At 41.0% G+C, this 16,874-nt stretch overlaps 1 protein-coding gene and 1 long non-coding RNA gene across 3 annotated transcripts in view; both read right to left on the bottom strand.

Moving 5' to 3' along the window:
* Positions 1-16,874, bottom strand: part of tsc22d2 (TSC22 domain family 2) — a 33,743-nt gene that overhangs the window by 14,560 nt on the left and 2,309 nt on the right. The gene's annotated exons all lie outside the window — the stretch shown is intronic.
* On the bottom strand, positions 666-16,873 carry LOC146502450 (uncharacterized). Its single transcript, XR_014869589.1, has 2 exons — positions 5,530-16,873; positions 666-5,472 (listed from the first exon to the last, which is right to left on the bottom strand). It is a non-coding gene; the product is annotated as an uncharacterized LOC146502450 (long non-coding RNA).

The following is a 16,874-nucleotide window of genomic DNA, read 5'->3' as shown; positions in this document are numbered from 1 at the left end:
TTTAATTAGGAAGGGAAAAAAGAAAGTAGAAGCATGAGTGAAAAAACAGAAATGTGCATAGTGAGGAAGTAGAGCAAGAACTTGAACCACAATGAGGTAAAACTGAGGAGAGAAACATTTTGTCAGTCATCAGAGTGACTTCTTCAGTCTCAGCTGACTGCAGTTTCCAAACAGTAAATTTGCATAATGACTGAAACTAGAACCACTGATTAACAAAGGGCTGTGAGATCAGTTTCATGATCATTAATTTGCAAATTGTCATGACCATTGATTACCACGAGTACAATTCACAGAGAGTTGGGGAACGGCTGCAATCACATGATTGTAAGATGGTGAGAGATTAGGTTCCCTCCTCGATTCAGAGATGGTCTTTCCCTTTTTGGGTTTGAGCAGTGAGTCAAGGAGGCTAAAGGTAAGTCTGCAGGGTACTGAGGTGGAAAACAAGAATCATGTCATTTGTATGAACAGCCAACTTAAAGCTTTGACATGTCCACTCCAAACCTTGTGGCTCATTTCCCCAGACATGGATTAAGCATAGTCTTAGACTGAAACTTGTTTCCATTGGAGATCATTGAATGTTTTTGTAGTTGAGGACTTGCTTTAATCCATGTCTGAGAAACTGTCTTACTATAATCAGCACTATTTCTAAAAAAATTTTAAAAAATATATCCTGGACAGACGAGACTACAAATTGGTTGAAAATAATTATTGTAAGGTTCGTGCTGGTTAATATGTCACGTCTGCATCTTCAATATAAAACTTTCTATGGAGCCTGCTCCTACAGTGTCTGCAGGGGTGGTCGAGCAAAATCACAAACTACGCAGGTTAAATATATACAACACCCTGGAGGAAAACAAAATCTAAAAACAAAACCTAAAACAAAATCCGGCGTGGCTTAGGAATTCAGTTCCAAAACTAGAAGAGTGGGGTTAACCATCCACTACTGTATACTGTACTAGTTACTGTCGAGCCTGATCTACCACTGAGTTTTTTATATGCGAACCATTGATAGATTTATGTGCCACTCCCAGCCAACAGCAGCTCAGTAAACCCAAGTTTTCGGCATCTCTGCTTCGGTATTTAGACACTGTCAGTTTATAGAGCTCCCAAACAACACACTTCATGACAGCAGCTGTCACATCAACTCTGACTGAGCCAAAATACCAGGTTTTATTGGGATGGGGAAAATTTTGCATGCAAAATGAGGTCATTGAATCTTTCATTCAATGACCTCATTTTGCATGCAAAATTATCCCCAGAGGGCCGCCAGGTATGAAGAGAAGATGAGTGAAGGGGAGTCATTCAAAAATCAAGGAAGTAGAGAAAGAGGGGGAAATGATGGGGGGGAGAAGCGGTTATAAGGAAATATGGAACCACCGTGTCACCACACACCTCTCAGCATTACCCTGAGCAAAAGCTTAGTTTCTCATAGCACACTATATTACAGTGCACAGGACTATAGAGACTCTGTTTGCCTTTGCAATCACTCCGTTTTAGAGCTCATTTGAAGGAAATAAACAGACTTTGTTTTCTTTTAAAGGCTAGTAAGCTCCTTTAGGTCCTCACTCAATAAAGGAGGTCTACTTTAGACTACTTGGCACTCACCTTTGTGGGAGGAAGAGCAAGTAAAAGTGAAAGAAAATGTACACCAGTTACAAGGCTCCACACTGTCAGCAACTGGTAAGAGATGGTGTGTGAACATAGCACTTCTGTTCCCCCTAAAAAGGAACAATAGTAAAGAAGCGCAGGTGAGGTAGATATGGTAGTCAGGAGCCTCACCCACAGAGAGAAGGTAATCCAGCTCAGAGATGAGACACCAAAGCAACAGGTTGTCATAATTTAAGTTTGTGACAGTTTAAAAGGAGCCTTTATCACAAAATAGAGGAAGCACCAAGCCTGAACACCACCAATGGCAACATGTGTTTATACTGGTATATGAATCCAGTCTGTTCAAACATTTTATTTGTTTCTCTGGGACTTCTCCCTGATGCCGAAAACTAAAATAACAATTATTGTTCTCCTCCTTTTTCAAACTTAGTTTAATTTCACATTTCAGGTTTAGTTAGATGTTGTGACAGCCACGTTACACCCTTGACTGACGCCTCACAGTGGAGCAGAGAATATTAAGAGCTTAAGAAACTGAAATATTGTGTAATTATTGGATGAGAATATAAAACTGTCCATTTTTAAATTTGCCACAGTGCCTCCAGTAAAGTGTAAAATGTTTTTTTTTTTTATTGTTTTATATAAAGAATTTGCCATTTTATTTATTAGACATGCACGTTAGAGGTAGGGGTGGGCGGTCTAAATGGTATACGGTAGAAACAATATGAATTTGGCCAACGGTAGAGGTTTTGACTATACCGGGATAGCGCATATTGATGGTGTCATCAAGCTGCACCTGTTTTGGTCGAAAGCATTGCAGAGACTGCAAACGGAGGAGTTTTGGACCCAGATTACTCCGTGAGGCTCCTGACTACGGCAGCCGTAGTGCTCCAACAATCCAAAACCGGTTCAAGGTCAGTAAGCAAAACCAGGATTCATACATAGGGCGCACCGGATTATAAGGTTCACTCTCAATTTTTGAGAAAATTAAAGGATTTCAAGTGCGCCTTATTGGTGTGGAAAATACATTATACAGAAGAAAAAAAAATATATTGCGATATATATCGTTACCGCACATGCTTCAAATTTTACCGCAATATGGATTTTAGGCTATATTGCCAAGCCCTAGTTGGAGGCATCGAATCATTACCTAGTTTTATATTTGTCGTTTCCTCTTAGTTTTGGTTTGCCGTTGTCGCCATCATGAATGGTTCAGTTTTCTTTCAGTCGCCTGAATTTTGTGAGTTGAGTTGTGCGCCTCAATTTTTGCAGCCCGCTGACTGATACGGAGTATGGTGTTGGTTCGGGGCAGAGGTGACATCACAGTTTGTGTGTGTGACAATCAAAAAACGACCAAAGCGGGGATGCAGTCCACTGTTAACATCACAGCACTGCTGCAGAAGAAACGAAGACTGCTTGCAGCTTCATTCTCTTAAAGAATCTTCTTGTGCTTGAAGTCACAGTCACACATGAAGAATGGATACATGTTGCTGTCGCTGAGCTGCATTTGACAAGTAAACTGAAAGTTAATGTGAGGAACTGAAGCCGTTATTAGTCATGTAAATGACCAAGGTAACAGTGAATCGTTCTGGTGTATCAAAAAGGATTTTTCTATGAATAAGTCACTTTCGGCTTTACGAAACATAATTCACAATTCAATTTATGTTTTGGCAATTCGCAGAATAATTAAAAATTAATGACGTTTTTGTACTTTACTTCAGCGGTCCCCAACCCCTGGGCCTCGGACCGGTACCGGTCCGTGAGTCGTTTGGTACCGGGCCGCGAGAGTTGAGGCTCAGGTGTGAAATGTATGGTTTTCAGGGTTTTTATCGGTTTTCAGCGTTATTTTGTTATCGTTTTTATCGTTAACTCGGTTTTCCTGGGTCTTTTCACGTGTATTATGAATAAATCTTTTTTCGGTACCGGTACTAGTTTTATTTTGTTGTATTTATCCGCGACACCTTAAAGGCCGGTCCGTGAAAATATTGTCGGGCATAAACCGGTCCGTGGCGCAAAAAAGGGTTGGGACCGCTGCTTCACTTCACCTGCTGCCACTTGCATTGCTGCTGAAGGCGAATATTAAAGAGCACTGAAAACAGCTTCTTGCCCATTTGACCTTCAGCTGCTGGGGACTTCGGTTAGAAAACGTGAAAAGACTCTTGCCCAGCTTTAAGGCATCAATTTAGAAGTCACTTATCACAAGTGTGCATGACTACACTTGATCTTAATCTGACTCTCTGTCAATCAGAGTTACAGTTTACTCATTGTTCCTGCATTAGCTGTTGTGAAAAGCCATAGAGTGCCTCCAGCTCGAGCAACTGCTTGCGTGACTCCTCAAAGAGTATCACAGTCCCTGAGATTTAAGGAGAGATAATTTATGATCCATGCTGTCAAAGTACAGGTTGTCCTGGATTTATTTACCTGACTCAAAACAGTGAACAAAAATGACGAACTTAATCAGGTCACAGAAACGCCAACTGACTGCTGCCAGTCGGGGAAAAAAAACGTATACTTCACCTTTCCTTATTAACTTGTACATTTTACATAAACCTAGGCAAGCAGAAAAGAAAGAATGATGTATCCATTTTATAATACAATAAAAATGTCATTACTTTAGGTTTTTCTCACAACTTTTTGGAGCAGATACACCTTATGTCCCATTGTACACTCAGGTAGGGCTATATCATACCGTTCACGGTAATACCGGTGTAATGTTGGGCAACGATAGGAAAATGAAATATCGTGATAGAATATGGGTAAAACGTGCATGCGCAGTGCCTTTGTTTACATACACACATGGCGGCGACGCAGAATGAGAAGAGCGAAAGTGGATCGTTGAATGAAACGGATGAACCAGAACTGGTTTGTAAAAATGCTGCAACTTCACTGGTGTGGAACTGGTTTAGCTTTCATCCGTCAGATACACAACAAAGCACTATTTTTGGTAGAGCATGCCAGCGGGCCGCCGTTATTACCGTGTTTTTTGGAAAATACGGCACACTTAAAATCAATCCTTTGATTTTTCTGAAAATCGACAGTGCCCCTTATAACCCCGTGTGCCTTATGTATGAATTCTGGTTCTGTTTACTGACCTCGAAATGATTTTATGTACACAGCGCTCGAAAATCTGACAAATGTTTTAGTACGACTTTGCTAAGCTACAAAGCCGCACCACTTGATGGATTGTCGGAGCATTACGGCTATCGTAGGCGGAGCCTCGCGGAGTGATACGTACTGTGCTTCAACATAATATGACCGTATTGTGTGTGTATAACCTCTTTTTAAGTGTTGTGGATATTATACATGGTTATGCTGAGGATATGTCGGCCAGTTTCCACTGGAAATGCCTTTTGGTTAAACTGCCAGCAAGGAATTTACATTTGCACTGTTAAATTTTTTATTTTATTTTATTTTTTTATTTCCATTGCAGTGGACAGAATCGAAAAAATATTTCCCATTCCTAAAAACAAGAATGACGTTTTTAATGGTGTCAATAGCAGACCTATTACTCTACTCCCCGTTCTAAGTAAAATTATGGGGAGGATTGTCTATGAACAAATTCAACATTACCTAACAGAAAATCAGTTACTCACTCAGTTTCAACATGCTTACAAACCTGGTTATTCCACCAGTTCAGCTCTCATTCACATGACAGATAACTGGTATAAATATCTAGATGATGGGAATTTGGCCGGGGTGGTATTTTTGGATTTTAGTGCTGCATTTGATTTGATAAATCGTGATCTTTTGATAGATAAACTAAAATGTTATGGATTTTCACCAGCTGCTTTGTGCTGGATGGAAAGTTATTTGTCTGGAAGAAGGCAAAAGGTTTATTATAATGGTTATTTCTCGGAGGGCTGTGATCTACTGTGCTCTACCCCAAGGCAGCTGCCTCGGTCCACTTCTCTATTCAGTCTTCACGAATGATTTGCCGTACGTCCTGGATAAATCTCATCTTGTAATGTATGCTGATGATTCCACCATGTTTTATTCAGCCAGCGGCATTTTTGAAATGACAAGCGTATTACAACAAGATTTAATGAACGTGTTTGACTGGATAAGTAAAAACAACATGATTTTAAACGTGTCTAAATCCAAAGCCATGTTAATAGGAAGTAGAGGACGCTTAGTCAACAGCCCACAACTAAATCTTTCCATAGCTGGATCGGTATTAGAACAGGTCACCCAGGTTAAATTACTTGGTGTTACCATAAACCACCACCTTTCATGGTCTCAGCACATCAACTCTGTTATTAAGAAAATGGGACAGGGCATAGCTATAGCTAGGAAATGCTCTTTTTGTATTACTTCTTCAATTATGAAAGATGTCATTAATGCACTAGTATTATCTCATCTAGAGTACTGCTCAATCATTTGGTCAGCAGCTAATAAGACAGATCTGAACAGACTTCAGTTAGTCCAAAATAGGGCGGCTAGATTAGTGTTAAGGTGTTCATATTATACAAATATTGTAAAAATGCACGATAAACTTTCTTGGCTTTCTGTACAAGCTAAATTCTACTATGGCTTACTTGTATTTTTAAAGAAAGCAATACTGGTAAACACACCACACTTTTTTTATGCTCAGTTGCAGCATCCAGATGAAATACATAATCATGCTACACGATTCTCAACTAACCACAATTTAGTAACTCCTCGAGTTAAAAGTAACTTTTTGAAAAACTGTTATACTTAGAGCATCTTTTCAGTGGAATAAGTTGCCTTATGCAATTAGAGAATTGGCTTCTATTCATAATTTTAAAAATCACCCAAAAGCCTATTTAGGCAGTTTTTAATTTATTTGTAAATATTGTAAGAGGGTAATGTCACTTGTAATGGAAATTGCGTATTTTGTTTGAGTGTTTTTATATTTTTTAATATTTACATGCTTATATTTTCAGAATTGTAAAACCTTATTGTGGATGTAAGAGCCAAATTATGTGGATATTTATTTATTAGATTTATTCGATGGTATTTGATGGTTTGGGCCCCAGGAAGACTAGCAACCACTGTTGTGGAAGCTAATGGGGTTCCTTATAAATAAACAAATAAACAAATATAACTTTAATGCACTTAAAAAAGCTGCTCGTTTAAGTGAAAATACATTGATGTTTTGGGGGTTTTTTTTGCACTAATAAAGTTCAGGAGTTGTAAAGTATTTTGTCTAGTGTCAATTATATCGTCAGTTATATCGTTATCGCAAAAGCACCATCAACTGTCTACTGCAATAAAGAAAATAGAAAATACTCTACAAAAAGATTACCAAAAAAAAAGATGCCTCCTGTTGGCTGTGCAGTCTGACATAAAGTCACCATACTGTCACATCTGAGAGACTGTTCCCTGGTCTCATGATGTATGCTTGACGAGGGATTTAACAGCCGGTGCTTTTGTCAATAAAGGAGGGTCGCTGTCACAGCCATTTATCACATGTGGAAAAAAGGACCTGCCAAATCAAACACGCAAGAACCATTTGGAGCAGTAACCACCATTTATGACTTTAGATACTTTGGCAATGACAACATTCTGAGAACAGTTTACATTACATGTTCTGTTAACTTCAGTGACATAATCATAATCTCTGGTGTGACAGGAAAACATGAATGCCTCGTAATTTTTTATTTTAATAATGCATTTTTTTCTTAAATATTAAAAAAAAAATACAAATTTAGGGACAAAACCAGACTCTATAAACTTAACTTGGGATTGCAACCCGGTTTTGAAATGCTACTTATTTTTCTTTGAGCCCACCTCTGGAGCGCCATCTCCCCATTTATGGTCACCAAAAACTAAATTTGTGTGGGGGTGACCTGATGGTGGGCCAAATATACTGGAAAGTGGACGGCGGACCGAGCAGTTGCATGAATTTTTCCTCATAACACGGTGAGCGCAAACGGCTCATCGGCCAACGGGGATGTAACCCTTTTCATGGGGTCGAGCCCGCGTCCGTAGCGGACAAAATCCCAGCAGTGACGCTACAACCTCGCCCGCTCTCTTATGGGAGGCTACAGAAAGCAGGAAATAAAAGCGGTTTGTTGGGGCATCTGTGGCTCAACTTAGAAAAACCTCAATGAACAACATCACAGTTCAGGTTTTAGCAATGTTAAAAACAGGCAGCAAAACACTTCAGCAAAGCAAACATGTAAAAGTCAGAGAAAACCTAGTGAAAATATGTCACGCTGATATGAGCATTCTCGTAAGCACTGGGTGTTAATTTCTGCTCGAGTTACACATAATTGTTACCATGAGCACCGATGAGTCAGTCACAATCTGCGGTGGCTTATTCAGTTGGGTGGCAACCGATAGCTTCAGCCTGGAGCTACAAAGCCACCATTTCTGCTCAATTTCACTTTGCTGCGTTCGTGTTCACTGACTTTGCCGGTTAAATAAAGTGTAGAATCGGTTCCTGAAGCATGACACTGGCCTACTGAACTCTGCCACACTGGCCGTCAGCTCTGTTTCTGTCTCGACTCGTCAGCTGTTCTGTACCAACAGTGGCCTGTCACTCACACGTACTCACTCGCAGGGCGACTCAGGGAGCACTGTTATCTGACAAGTGCTCCCTGAGTTTAGTTTAGTGACTAGAAAAGCTGGGTTGGGAGCAGTTGACTCCCTTTATTGTTTCCCAAAATAAATGAATAAATAACTCACACGTAGCAACTTCCAATGCAAGTGCAGCTGCTTTGATTTAAGGCCTGTTCTTCAAGACCATCCCAGCTGTTTGTGCATTCATACCCTCGTGCAGATGAAGCAGTAGCAGATTCCTGTGACAAATCACAGCCAACTCCTTTAGAATACCACACACTGGGTGTGTCTCGTGGGCATTTCACTTACTGCCCTGAGGTAAACTCAACCTGATATAGATCTTTATCTCCTACAAGGAGTGTACAATGCAAAGGTTCGTTTTACTTCTTTGCAATGATGTCAAATATAGTGCAAAGTTATCGTGTTTGTTAGTGAAAAGTCAGTTACATTAAAATGCACTTTTGCAATTCACAATTCCTGGCAAGCTGGATGAAAAAAAAAAAAAAAAAGACTTAATTGTTGCAGACTGCACTGCAACACAGAGAGCTTTCAGATCACCCCTGCCACTGTGCCAATGCTCATTATAAGCTACTTTTTCAGACTGCATAGAGCAGGATCTATCAAACAACTACCCTTCAGTGCTTCTTGTGGTCTCTCGCAGCAACTAGTTCAGCGATAAAATCCCACCGCACTACCCTTCTTGGCCTTAACTGCTGCCTTGCTTCACGTGGTACACTCCACTGACAACACGGGAAGTGGTAGCTGAATATTTTCCATTGTTTGGTACTGAGTTTTTTTGGCTGACCTCGCTCTGAGCTACAGCAAGGGGGGTGGCAAAGTGATGAATTGGATGAGTGGTGCACAGAAAACAACAGTGCTTTTTAAGGATGATTAGCCCTTAAGTGCAGAAACTATAAATATGGATTCTTTAAGCGCAGCGCTGTGTCAGCTGTGTTCATGTTTCACAGCTCTGCAACAGCTGATAAGAATGTGGGTGAAATATTTTAACATGTTAAACATAGAGGCTGACTCAGACGTAAAGTAGAAAGGCACGACGGTGTGAAAGCTCAGAAGGAACCAGTCATCCCATCTCACCACGGTGATGTCCGAGAGGTCAACTTGTCTCACACTGATTAATGTTTTTCAAAAAAAGAAAGAAAAACAACAAAGTTTTATACTCTTTAATTGCTCGCAATTAAAGATTATAAAAGGGGGGGGAAAGCAACATGGGGGTGATTAGTGCTTCTACAAATTTCTGCATTTTTCCCACCTGAAGAAATCAAGTCTGATTCATAAGGGGATGATACAACAGGTTCAACAAAGCATTATGAAAAGAATAAATATTTCATTGAGCTACACACGCAGATACTTGAAGATAATTAGAGGAAGTTATTTGTTAGAAGCTGGGATATAAATCTGCAAAGGCTCCCTAAGTGAAAACAACGAGTTTAGGCACTTATGACAAATCCATCCTGATGCAGCGATAAGCCAAGGTGCCATCTGTTCAGATGTTGGTTTGAATGAGCGACTGTATGGTTATCAGACTACCCAGCCACAATGACTCACGTCTGTTTCCTTGCAGAAGTCTGCTCATTGTAAGACATCAGTGAAGGTGTTTTGGTGTTGGGGGCAAACTTAAACTGCGGCATAGTGCAGACAAGAGGAGACACTCGAGACAAACTCGACTTCAGAAAAGGAAAAGGGGGAAGACGGCAGAGGAAGCGGGCCACTGAATATGAAAGTGCACATCAAAGTATGAAAGGAAACGGAAGTTCTTACAGAATTTGCACATTTCTCAGTTGATGACAGAAATGGATGCAAGATTCATCTTGCAAAAGAAATATGATCTCGGCTGACCTTTCGAGCAGGTTGTGCTCGTCTTCCTTACTTGTAGAGAACTCGTGACTAAATCATTCAAAACTGACTGCAGTGCTGCACCCACATAACCAGATTAAACTGTGTTTTTGAGGGGGGAAAAAATGCAAAAAAAATAAAGGAAGCCACTGTAACGTGTTTTATTTTCTTTGCCAAAATTGTCCAGGTCAAATGAGGTGCAGATTTTAAACTGATTTATCTAACTGCATAGCTACACACTCGAGATACCTCAATGGGAAGAAGACAGACTTAAGGAGAGGGAAAAAAACTGGCAGTGATTGGTTACTGAAAAGGACAATCACGGAGGCAGCCAAACATGAGCACCGTCCTCAAGTCTGAACTTCACTCTTTTAGTCAGTCCCACGCTGCCATACTGCAACATACACAGAGGACCAGAAAACAGTGAAGAGTCACAGGCACCAGTGAGCCAGACTAAACCCACTGAAAGCAAGAGAGAGCTCTGAGAGGATGGATGACTCAAATGCAGCTGCCTGCCATGCTTTCCACACATCCTCATTACTCACTATGTAGACATCTTGGGCTCTGCGGGACCCGAGGCTCTAAAACCTCGTTGTTCAGCCATTGCTTCTCTCTCTAAGAAGACTGAATGGCTCGACACACAGCTCCGCATTTTCTAAAGCAACTGGTTGTTGCTGAGCAGAAGACTTTTATATCCCACAGACTTGCAGCCGACTGGCTTCTATTTGTGAACAACTCTGATCTGCGGTCAGCCTTGAACCACAAAAAGACATTATCCCAGAACTGCTGAATCACCTCTCCACTGCATTAACCCCAAATTATTTGAATGTTCTCGTTCTTCCTGACCTTCCCCATTACAAGCTCCTTCTCCCCTCTTTTGATTTCTCATTTCTCTTTTTTTTTTTTTTTAGAATTAATCAAAAGGAGAATAAGAAAGTGAAACTTGTTTGTGTGACCAGTTCTGCCCAGTTGCCCTAAAATCGTAGCATCTGACACTTGCAAAGAAACAGTCCACGAATAAACTTTGACAAACTTTTCTCTCTTTCACTTCCTCTGTTTTGTATCAGAATATCTTACTTTACCGTAACCCAACAGATGGAGATAACAAAGTCGGACATAAGTAAGGTGACTTCTGAGGAAGAAGACTCTGAAACGCCACAGTCGTCAAAAAGAGGACCGTTTTAAACATGCAAAAGTGCCCTAATGGTCACCGAGTTGCATGCAATTTTGGTCTGAACCGGCCAGTGAAAGTGGAAAAAGGATTTTCTTGGCCCTTAGCCTAAACTCACTTCCTAAAACTGAAAGCACTATCAGTCGCAAAGAGAAAAAACAAAACTACATTTAGACTTTAAATAAAGAAACCTCAAGAAAACAAACCATGCTACAGTTTCCTGGTAATCACAGAGACCGCTGGTAAGCGTTTTATCATCTGCTACATAACAATTGTACACGTGAGAAGCTTTTCACTGACGGAGTTTGATCGGCACATCAAATGCTGTTGCACTAATAAGTTGACTGGTGAAAAGTCCACATGGTATCCACCTGCACCGATGTGCAAATAGCACGTGTAATATCAGGTAAATTCACAGCCAGCAACAGGTCAGCCAACCTTCTGCACGCATTACTAAGCAGAGATGCAACAATCCAGCATTTTCCAATCCAATCGAATACCTTGGGTGCGGGCATCTACAGCTACCAATCCGATACCAGTTTTAAATTAATAAGCTGTAATCCTAACTGTGAGGATTGTGTGAATTAAATGAAAATTGTTTTAAAATGAACAGGCGCTATTAATCGAATTAATTTACTTTTCCTTCTCATAGGCTTTTTGCATGGGGAGCTGCCAAACAGCTGGAGTAAAGTGTCATATAATCGAATTGGGGAGAATTCGTTATGTTACTAAAAACTTCCCAACAACTGTTAAACCAAATATAATATATAAACCAAATACAATCATATAATTCTTCTGATAAATACACCAAGGTTAAACAAGCGTCGAGAGAAAGCATCGCTGTGGTGAAGTCTTTCCGATCATGTCGATTCACTTTCAGCGTTTGTAGCTAAGAAAAACACTTTTGCAAACACACAAACAGAATGTGTGAGTGTTGCAGCTGTGAAATATTTCCAACCTGCAGCCACATCGCTAAGCTTAGTTTTGCTGCTAGCAGCTAAGCTATCGCACAGTCAACACACAACACTACAGGACTGAATGGATCAAACCATGGATCAGTTCATTGTTGCCAACATTCAATCCAGCTTTTTTGCTTTTTCAGTATCAGGCTGCACCAGTGTATTTCTTCCACATGTAGTTTTTCCTTCGCTTGTGGGTTTGCTTCTTCTTACAGCATGATAAGGCTAGACTTTAACACGTGTAGCCATATCCTGTCACTGCCTCTGTACATCCGCTGTCAACAGTTTCCAAATAAAAAACAAATAACACTGCGTTTTCAGAATTTAGGTATCGAATGGTACAGCAGAGGTTTTGCTTCTGGTGACATCGCTAACATGGACTGGAACATTACACATCAGTCACATGTAGGAAGTACAAACTGGTAGCGAGGACCTGTCAACAGCTAGTCCCTATGCTGGGAAGCCACTCTTTGAAGAGAGCTGAAGCATAACTATCACATACTGTAACCACTCAGTCGAACCTGTTTTATACTCAGATTTGAAAAAACACCATCGGTTTACAGACATTGTCCTCATTCCTGGAACGTACTCTGGTTGATTTAATTGCTTTGCTTTCAGCACAAACTGAGTTAGTACAGTGGCCCGCCAGGCTCTTGGTTGTTTACTTGCCTTTGCAGACCCGTCCTATTTGGAAGTGATCCCCTGACCACATCTTGCTGCGATAACAGGGTGGGTCCTGCTATGCTAACTTTTTCCGCCACTTTACCTCACACCACTGACCTCTGTGAGTCTTTATTTAAAAAAAGAAAAACCAATTTACTGTGCCATCACATGAAGAGCGCCATTTTTGGCCAAGTTAGTGAAACCAGTAATCAGCACTGTAAGGGTAGTTTGGGGAGGCATGATTAAAAGCCAGATTTGGTTGGTTATTAAGCATGTAAAAAATGCTGGTGATTGCTCAACCCCTAAACTTCCAGCACAAATTTAAAGCAGAGGGAATCCCAAGTATGACCTGAGGCTTCCGATGAAAGAACAGCACTGTTATTTAATTAAACCAGAAAAGACAGTTATGGCAAACAAAAAAACTGCATCAGCAGTTTAGAAACAGACAGAGTGTGTTACCAGCTCCGTTTCAAGAGACAGAGCCGGCACGTTAGACGGAGACAGACAGGAGGGCAGGCTGAGCGGTCTCGCCCAAAAACTGAGCTGTTGCAGACCCGCTTGCTCAGTCTCCAGCCCGGGGCATCCCACAATCACAGCCATTCAGCAGTCCTGGAATATGTCCCCTGGAAGTTCAGGCAGGTCAGCTATCTGTGGAAAATAGCTGCTGCCTTGTCTCCAGGCACTATAGAAACCAAATTAACCAACACACACATACACACCCTCCCAAACCTGCCTGTTCATCCCACACTGTTCTCAATCTTTTCCAACTACAAGTCAAAGGGGGTAAGGCACTACAACACATGCACATTCAGACTATCAAAACTGAAAGTAGACATGCTGTCTTAAGGAAAAATATTACCAAAAGTTACCAATATATCATAGGCATGGAAGAGAGAAGCTGTGGAAAAGGTGGCTTGAGTATTCTTCTTTAGAGGAGATCCAAAACAACTCATTTGTGACAAAATGGTCAGCTGAGAACCATTACAGGCTAACCGTTGAGCTACTCGCTAAGCTCTTACTCAGCTTTAAGTCAATCCACTGTTAACACATTCTTGCTGGCAGCTGTTTTAAAGAATGCCATCTGCATTAAATGTTGCCCCCCTTCCAGTAAAATGACTCTCCACTAACCGAGTCTCACTCTTCCCCTAAAATGCTGCAGGAGTGTAACTCCTCTGGAGGCAGACCAATCACAGTTTCCCCTAAAACTGAACTCACTGTGCGTCTGACCTTTCACAAAGCTTTGTGTGACATTTAATGTGAATGAGGAGAAATTCACAGCGTAGTATTTGAGTTTCCGCAACTTTACGGTGCTGGCATTAGTGGACTGTCAGGGAAGTTGACAAAGCCTGGCAGCTGTCTTGCCCTCTTTTGGTTGGCACATGTAGATCAGCTTGCTTTGCAGATAAGAGCGGCAGTCTTTTAATCTGGCGGAAACCTAAAGTTTATAAACCAAAGCGTGTGATTATATGGTAGCTTTTTAAACATGCAGAATGACCGGAAATTTCCCTTCACTTGGGTTACTGCCGTTCATATTCTTTGCATACAACTCAGTGTAGAGCTCTCAAATATGAAGGTGCTTATATGCACAAAGGTGAGGAAAGGTAAACACAAGCTATTTCCACATGTAAACCTCTGACAACGTCATGACAATCAGTTTACGGCACTGCCCTCTCTGTCACCACATGATGGCAGATTCTGCAGATCGGATGGGTCCTCACTACAGAAACGCTCTTTCATGTTGTTGGTGAGAGTAGGTGTCTGAGCAAAACGTGTCAGACACATGACGCTGCCTCTCTTCCCTTTAAAAAAAAAAACAAAAAAACATGGACTTTGTACTGTGGGTCTGTTGAGGTAAAGACTGATTCGGACGTGCGCTTTCTCACCACCAATCTGCTTCTGTAAAGGTCTCAAAGCCATATAATCTACATGATCACCACCCATACAAGATAATCACTTGCAACAATATACAGAAGCTGTAATTAATCTTTCATTTTCACCATTTTGGAAGCTTCATCTCAGCCAAACCTACACTTTAGCACAGAAAATGAGTCAAAACAGTCTTTCAAAAATACAAACAGAAAACAAACAGGACCTGCCTGAACTTCTTCAAGAAAAATGGCAACGGTATCGGGCAGGGAAAGGTGGACGCTGTGCGGGAGCAGCTGAGAAAAGTCAGATGTAAGGAAAAAGGCTCCAGTAAGAAGTGGAGGGCATGGGGCAAAGTACCGGGATATAAATAAACCAGGAGTAGTATTTATTAGTAATAACACGTGAAAACAGAAGGCATTTTTAAAGCATAATCACATGACCTACAGGTACATAATCAATCTGATTTATGTTCAGTTCCTGAAAATGAAACAACAAAATGGCAAACAGTCTCAGAATTAGCCCTAGACTGCGTTTAATCCTGTTGCATAATTAAGCCTCCACTTCTGGGCCGCTTGAAACAATGTCATCAATTACACATTATTAATTAACATTCCTAACTGAGGCGTTACAACAGGGGGGTGGTCTCTCCTGGGAGAGTTGAGAGCCAACTGCTCCAACTGATGGAAATCGATTTGTCCCGGGGCAGCTTCATCACTTTATTTGGCGAAGACCGCCGAGCATAGACACTAACCATTCCAAGCTGGAGGAAAATCATTGTCATCTCACAACTCCACCCCCACAATGCTTTGTTCCACTTTTTGTGATGCACTCTAATTCAAAACAGAACAATGAAACTTGGAACAGATTCCTCAGCGAGACAGCGGTCGTTCACCCAACGGGAAGAGAACAAGCTGGGTGTGTTTCATTAAAAACTTTTACTTTTTTACAATCCGTTTCTATCTGAGACTTACAAGAGTTATGAGTTACAAGTTAGCATGACATTTTAAGAGATGATGTGCATAAAAATGATGCCACGGCAGCCCAACTTGTTTTTCCCCACAACCTCTCCTCACAAAGATTTTGAGGTCTGTGAAAACTGAGCACGTGAAACAGATAACATTTTATATTTGTTTCATAAATAGAAACATGCACTTGCAGCCACGAGCAGCAACAAAGGAGGAAAAGTCAAAAACTGAAGTACTGCCATATGAACTTTAACCAAAAGGTCAACATCTACTCTGTATGCTTGTAACAGGGCAAAGCATCTCTTACAGTTTCAGGTCAGACCTCGGGGCAGGAAAAAAATAAGCCTTTAAACAACATTTCTAAGCATCAGAAAGCATCACCCCATGTAGCCGAATGAGCTCAACTAGTTTTTCATCAGTTGAATATGCCCCATGTCATGTGCAGGACTGAGAATCTTTGAACTGGAATCTTAACTAAACCTATTGAGCCTGGGTTTAGAGGGGCGGCATTTGATATTAGATCAATGTAGCACTATCCATGTTGCTGTAATGCTAATTGTGATGGTCCTATGTCAGCACACAGTACTGCTACAATGTCACAGAGCAGAGCGAGTGCACACAAAGACAATATATCAGAATATCATGAGTCAACACTAAATGAGTCAACACTGAATGAAGTTGATGTTTCAACATTGGCAACTCAGAACGGACCTTTAAGTAGACAGAGCAGAAGGTAGCTATCGTTCAGCTGATTTGGTCAGCTGTGTCATTGCTGACACACAGACAGCTTACGTGCCTACTATCATTTCCACAGGTGTTTGTGATGTAGGTGTGTGTCTCCCGTCTGTCCACTCCACCTTCTCGACACGTCCTGTCCTGTTGCCACAATCTACACAATCACTGATGTCACCTTCGTTCACTCAGTCTCACGCACGTGCACAGCAAGAAATCTGCACTTTATGATGACGCACACTGCAATCCGCTCATTATATTAAGCCTTGTTTAATGCTGCTAAGACAAAAAATCTCCAGCAAATATGACTTGCTTCATCAGTATCTGGACTAAAGGCAATAAAAATCAGGACTCTTCTCCTCAAACACACACACACACACACACCCTACTGCTCTAACTATGTCATGCACAATAAGCACACTAATAAACAGAGACCAACACAAATACAGGACAGAGTATGCACGTGTGTGTGTGCTAGATTTTAAGTACAAATAAACAAATGAAAATTTCTTGTAGGCATTTGTTTACTCT

The sequence above is a fragment of the Neolamprologus multifasciatus genome, chromosome 15 (assembly GCF_963576455.1).
Source record: "Neolamprologus multifasciatus chromosome 15, fNeoMul1.2, whole genome shotgun sequence".
Lineage (NCBI taxonomy): Eukaryota > Metazoa > Chordata > Actinopteri > Cichliformes > Cichlidae > Neolamprologus > Neolamprologus multifasciatus.
This window is presented reverse-complemented; position numbering and strand designations above follow the sequence as displayed.